Below are 7,079 nucleotides of genomic sequence, written 5' to 3' on the forward strand. Positions count from 1 at the left end.
TCTTATTTGCCTGACTTCACTCACCAGGACTTTCACCTAGCTTCACTCACTAGGATTTCCCTTCTGCCTAGCTTCACTCACTAGGACTTCTCATTTGCCTGGCTTCACTCACCAGGACTTTCCATACTACCTAACTTCACTCACAAGGTCTTTCACCTGGCTTCACTCGCCAGGATTTTCCTTCTGCCTAGCTTCACTCACTAGGTCTTTCCTTCTGTCTGGCTTCACTCACCGGGACTTTCACCTACCTTCACTCACTAGGATTTTCCTTCTGCCTAACCTCCCAGTTAGGACTTTCACCTGGCTTCACTCATCAGGATTTTTCAGTCAAGTATCCAGTCAACCTTGACCTACTTGACTCTCCTTCACAATCTCACCACATGAACAATTGCACCTGCAATCTCCATGTCTTGTCTCCATGTATTGTCAAACATTGAAACACAAACATCAAGACTCGAGCTTGACCAAATTCAAGCTCAGTCAACCAGGTCAACCTTGACCTAGAGAATATTGCACCAACACTTTGTATAGCTCCAGGAACTTCTCCCAAAGTTTCTTTGCTGATTCACAATCTTCGATCTGATTGACTTCCTAGGTGGAAGTATGTTGAGCAGGTGGAACTCGGCTCATCCATTTGCTACGAAGTCTACTTGCTCCTTGTTGGTCCATTGGTATTCTTCTTTTTCATTTTCTTGTGGGTCTTTGGGAGCTGCAAAACAATATTTTATAATTAAGAGAATCTCAAAATTCGTTTTAAAAAATACCTCCATCTGATGTTTCCATTGCATGAAGTCTCCTTCGAACTTTGGCGGATTGATTGTCGGTCCGGCCATTGTTTCGGTGCTTCAGTTAGTGGTTAGTCTTTCTAAGGTGTTTTGACTCAGATACCATTTGTTGGCACAACGGGGCCGGCAAGAGGGGGGTGAATTGCCTATGTGAAAATCAAACAAGTCTTTTCCAATCTTTCAACTTGGATAGATAGCAGTAGCACAATTATAATAAAAAAATGAACAACTTTAAAAGAAAAGAGGTAAAAGAATTACTTGGTTACAACTTAGGTGGTTGTTAATCCAAGGTAAATAAAAGCACTAAAAAAGTCTTCTTTGGTGAAAACGGAGAAGCCTCTTACACTCGTTGAATGCTCAGTAAGTTGCTAGAAAATGAATATTGATGATGATTTTCTAGGTCCAGGGGTCTTTTTATAGCCCCTGGAAAAAGTTATCCGCAGCTTGAAGGAGCCTCCAAAGAGGTCCCAGGTGTCTTCCATCGGATAGAGTTTATCCACAGAGGATAAAATTTTATCCTCGGCCAACAGCTAGCGAAGGCGCCTTCATAGTATTCATCGAAGGTGCTTTCCAGCCATAGAAGGTGCCTTTCATAGGGCAACTCAACTCAAAGTTGATCTCTTCACGTAGTTTTTAGCGTAGGTGATTCTCCGACTAATCGAAGTTGAGCTCACCTGAACCCAACTCCAACCTTCTCCACGAGTAGGCTTCCTTCTCGGCTTCTCATCCCTTGAACATCATGCATGTCCTTCTCGTTCGTCGGTGTACTCTTCCACAACATCTCATCCTTCAGGTGCACTAAGTTCGTCAACTCTCTTCCCGTGTTATCCTTCTCACTAACTGCGTCTTTCACTTGAATTCTTGTCTTCCTAAGCTCTTGCACACTTAGACATAAGGATCAAACACAACAGGATCTAACTGAACTTGGTTGACCACATCAAAATTACCCCGGGGTACTAACACAATCATCATGTAAGTCAACCCACACTAGCCTCCTAGATTATGTTGCAGTGGAAAGCACACCTTGAGCCTCCCCATTCATCCAGGGTTCAAAACTCAAGGAGCACAAGAAATTTGTCTCTCATGTTTGAACCATTGGAACTATTGGATCTTTGTGTGACTGCTATTTGCTCTTTCAAATTTACCTTAGTGGTCGATGGAAAATTTCTATGGGATCGGGCCACTCGCCTCCATGATTACTCGGATCACAAGACTTAGATACTTGAATTACTAAAAAAATAACTCAAAATAAACTTTTTGGCCCCTGCATCTTTCATCTTATATTTTTTATCCTGAAACTCTCATAATTCCTTAGTCATTCTCTTTGTATTATACATAATGTACAGTGAGTCAACGAGACAGTTAACGATATAGTTTCAGCACAGAAATTCTAAATGGTTTCATGCTTCCACTATAATAATGATTTGAACATCAATAACATCCGTAGTTGACTTGGGAGGTTCCTCTTGTTGAAGAACTTGGGTTGATGAGGGAATAACACAGAGCTTGAACAAGACCAATGAATAAGAATTAAATCTAAGGCATGTAAATACTTTTCTTAAAGAGCTTATTGTCCCCATTGTCTTGCTAGACCAGATTATAATGGGCAATCTCTTCTAAGATATAATATATTATTAAATAACAAAGTAGCAAGTTCTTTGGTTGTTTATATAAGAATGTATAATGATTTTAGCTAGTTTAATCTTGCCAAGAACGCTTATTTATAGAGTTCTTAGACTTAACAATCGTTGTTTTAATGTTCAAATATCAAACAATTACATTGGTTCATAAAGAAACACAATTGTTTGCTCAAAATTGGAATTTGTATTTTTTTTTCAAAAAATAGTGCAATGCTACAACGTTGGCTTTAACGTTGCAGCATTGTACTAAAAACGTTGCACTTGCTTTATGAACATTGCAATGTTTCAAAGCTTATTCCAATTTGACCGTTGCTGGCTAGCCTTTGTAACGCTGCATCCAAACCGACTGTTCCTTAGTAACGTTGTAGTGTGACTTCCAACACTGTAGCATTACACTATAACTTTCAAACTTGTTTTGATATCTTTTAACTATTATAATGCAAACTAAACTTCAACATTCCCCCCCACTTAGTTGCAAAGTAACTCCAAACTAATACTTATTGATATCACATATAAAAGAAAGTGATTTCATCTTAAACTCTCTTATAATGTAAATAAGTCACAAGTCCATAGCAAATGATTGGTGGCTCATTACTTAAATCAATATTCATCTATGCTTTAATCTTACCACACATATGAACCGTCAATGACATTCTCTGTTTCACACACTTTTAAGCACATTTATGGCCATATGCTCATCCTAGTTTCATAATAATTTACAAAAGTTTTATCCAAAAATTTGTTAGAAGCAGCACCACTTCTTATGATTACATAGGTGGATTCATTATCTCAAGTCTTATTAATTGACCTGATAAAACACTTCTGAGATAATTCCATTAAGAACCTAAGTTCAGCCTACTCACTTAACAAAGTATGCACCTTGTGTTGGCGCAGTTGGCACCAATAGTCAAACATAAGTTTTGATGAATGACAAATGGATTAAAGTTAGATGTGTTTGTAATCTAACCTTGTTACCAAGTGTGCTGAGGTGACAAACTTGATCGGACAAAAGGATAAGACACCATGGTGGCAGGAAGTCCAGTCGGGATGTGCTATTAACGATTAACGAAGTCCAAATGTGGGATTCTGGCAGGAGGTCGGGATGTTTGATTCTCGATGGGTTGAAGTCCAGATGTACAATTCCGATAGGAGGTCGGGATGTTCAATTCTTGATTGACGAAGTCCGGATGTGTGATTTCAGCAGGAAGACCTGGTAGGTCAGATTGACGTCAAGAAGGTAACTTGACACTTGGTAAGTGAAAGTAAGTCACTGGAGAAGAGTGACTCGGTGATGATACACCCCGATTGAGGGGACAGTAGGCGTCGATCCAATTTAGGTCTATTTTGAAAAATTAAATTGAGACCCTGACTAGATCTTGGTCTCAGGAAGATAGGATCTAACTCATAAATCTATATAAACTATTCATGGATATATTTTTCTAACTCTATATTGTAGAGACAAATGTAGACCTTCGAATTTTTCATGGGTGACAACTGACAGAGCTTGATTCCGAGTTCGGAATCAAAAAATATAGCCTACGGAAGATTATTGTATCAAACCAGCAGTTAGATGCACCTCGCATGCTTCTGGAGGTTTCTTGAGCTTGCTGGAAGGTGCCTTGAAGAGCTTTCAAGGCGGCTTCTAGAGGATCAAAATTGAAGGTTGTAGATTTTATCATCATCGAAGACAGGAGGATAAAATTTGCTTGTGGAGGTGCCTCGCAGGAGGCTGAAAGCGCCTTCCACAACCTATATAAGCCTTGTTTGAGCAACATTCAAGACACAACTCTTCTACAAGCTTCTACTCATTCGTTTGATGTTCCGATTGCTCCGGCTTTGTGCTGCTACTCTACTATGATACTATTGTGACCGACTACTTCTGAGGAGTCGTCCAACACTGAGTCTGATTAGATCATCTTCGAAGGTGTTAGATAACAAAGTTCTTTTTTGTACTTAATTTCTACAGAGAAGAAAAGTGTAGTGTGTTACACTTATCCTAATTTTTTATTATATTTGATCCCCTCTTCTGGCAGTTCTGAAAGAGGTTTTTAGTGAATTACCCATTGATAGGTCCACGGGACCTAGGTCTTGGAGTAGGAGTTGCCGAAGGCTCCAAACCAAGTAAAACCGAATGTGTATTTTTCTTTTTCTTATTTTCTCGTTATTCCACTACATTCGTACTTAGTTTTTAGAAAGAAAAAGAAAAGTTTTTAAAACCACATTATTCCCCCCCCCCCCCCCCCCACTCTCACGTACATCTCAATTCGACAAATAGTATCAGAGCAAGATTCTGCTCTGAATTGGTGCAACCACCAATCAAGCCGGGGGAATTATTTTATTTCTTTTCAGATTTCAGTTTTTTGTATTTTATTTAAATTAGTATAGTTTACCTCTTCAGATAATTATTTCTCATTCAATTTTAACTCAAAGTTAGTGTAACAATACTCAAGTCTTCGATATTTCTTTTTACCTCAAACTTTGCTAATCCAAGACCTAGTTTTGATACTTTTTTTTTTTTGCAAGATAATTCAAATGGGTCAACTTGAAGGATATAGTATCGCTCGTCCTCCTCTCTTCAATGGAAATGATTTTCTGTATTAGAAGAAGAGAATGGATGTCTATTTGAAGATAGACAACAAGCAGTGGTTCACCATCCGACGAAGATACAGGGTGCATGTAGACAAAGTAACTAAAGTACCCCTCAACCTAGAAAGATGAAATCTAGAAGATAAGAAGAAAGCCCAGATCGACTCTAAGGCATTAAACACGATCTAGTGCAGACTCATGAAAGAACTCAACTGAGTCGGACCACACGAGAACACAAAGAAGCTATAGGGCAAGCTCATCGAATTACACAAAGGAACTAACGACGTCAAGGTAACTAAACGAGACCTGCTTCTAAATTCCTTATTTAATATTAAAATGTAGGACGGAGAAACCACAAGCCAACTACATGCGAGGATCAAGGATATCCTCAATGGCCTGCACATGATCCGACATCAACTCGAGAACCGTGACATTATCAGGTACTCTCTGAACTCGTTTCCTCGAACCATACTATGGGCACTGATCCTAGATGCCTATAAAGTTTCGAGGAACCTTTCAAAATTAAAATTAGATGAGTTATTTTGTGAATTAAAGCTACACGAACAAACTAACTCTACAAAGGTCGAGAAAGGAATTGCATCTCTTACAAGTACTTTGAAGGAATCCAAAGTACGAACCCAAGCCAATCCTAAGGCAAAAACTGAGTCTAACTCGGAAACATATGAAGAAGAGTAGCTAGTGAATATGGTAAGGAAAATGTTCACTAGACGCAAGAGAAACTTCTCCAAGTGTGACATGAAGAAGATGTCCAAGTCCACATCCAACAACTCAAAGGTGAACCTCATATGATATGGCTGCAATAAGAAAGGGAACTTCAAACACGAATGCCCTAACAAAGATAAGATGAGAAAGATTAAGCAGAATAAGGAACTCAAGCCGAACTCAAGCCGAATTGGGATGAGTTTTCCTTGAACGGATCGGAAGTAGATGAACCAAAGCAAGCAAGCTACCTCGTGTTGATGGCAATCGGAGGTGAATTGGATTAAGAAGAAGAGTCTGAATATGAGTCGAGCAACGGATCCACATACGGTTCAGATGAACCAATTGGGGTAAATTTCAATTATACTGTAAAATTTTTAAAAATAATTTCCAACTTAAATAAGAAATTAACAAAAACTGAGGAACACGCTAAACTCTTCTTTAAGGAAAACAACATCCTTAATGAACAAATGAGCTTGACCTCCTCAATTGATCAAGTTCAAGATAAGAATTCAACTCAAGTTGCAAACTTTGAGGAAGAAAATTCTGTCTTGAAAAGTCAAGTTAAATAATTAAAAAAAATAATTGAAAAAGTTCACCTCAGGATCCAAGTATCTAAACATGATACTTGGATCCCAAAGAGCTGTGTACAATAAATCCATATTTGGATACAAGTCTAACTCTACCTTTAAATCATTTCTAACCCTAACTTAAAATAAAAAACTAACTAAAGCTTGGGTTCCGAAAGCTTGTTTAACCAAACAAGTAGGACTTAATCAATACTATATACCTAAAAATAAAATACATTACCTTAAACCTTCTAAGCTAAATCTAAATAACTCAACCTTAATCTCAAAAATTAAACCTTCTAAGCTAAATTCAAACCTAAAAAATAAAATGAAATCAAATAAATCAAAAATTGAACCTAAATTAAATAAATATGAAATTAATCTAAACTCAAATTATAATCAAGTTTATTATAACTATAAGGCAAATTGCACAAACCTAAAACTTAAACCCAAGTTCAATAATTTAAAGAGGGGAATTAGTTGGCACCTCCAAAATAATAATTTACTCGGCTGGGTAATTAGAACTAGTTTAATTAGAGACAAAAGTTTAACTTAACAAATAGTACTGGAGAAGTTTTGGATGATAGTAGGTTAGGGAAGCTCTGTTTATGTATGTTTAGGAAGATATGACTTCGACCTGGTGCATTTAGCTTAGTGAAACTAGCTGAAGCTTAATCCTAGCTGGTTAGACCAAAGTTTTATAATAAGCTTAGTGGGTAGAACTATTTAAAAAATTTTGAAGGCGTGATTACTCTAAAATGTTCAGGTGACTCATCACA

The sequence above is a fragment of the Zingiber officinale genome, chromosome 11A (genome assembly GCF_018446385.1).
Source record: "Zingiber officinale cultivar Zhangliang chromosome 11A, Zo_v1.1, whole genome shotgun sequence".
Classification (NCBI taxonomy): Eukaryota; Viridiplantae; Streptophyta; class Magnoliopsida; order Zingiberales; family Zingiberaceae; genus Zingiber; species Zingiber officinale.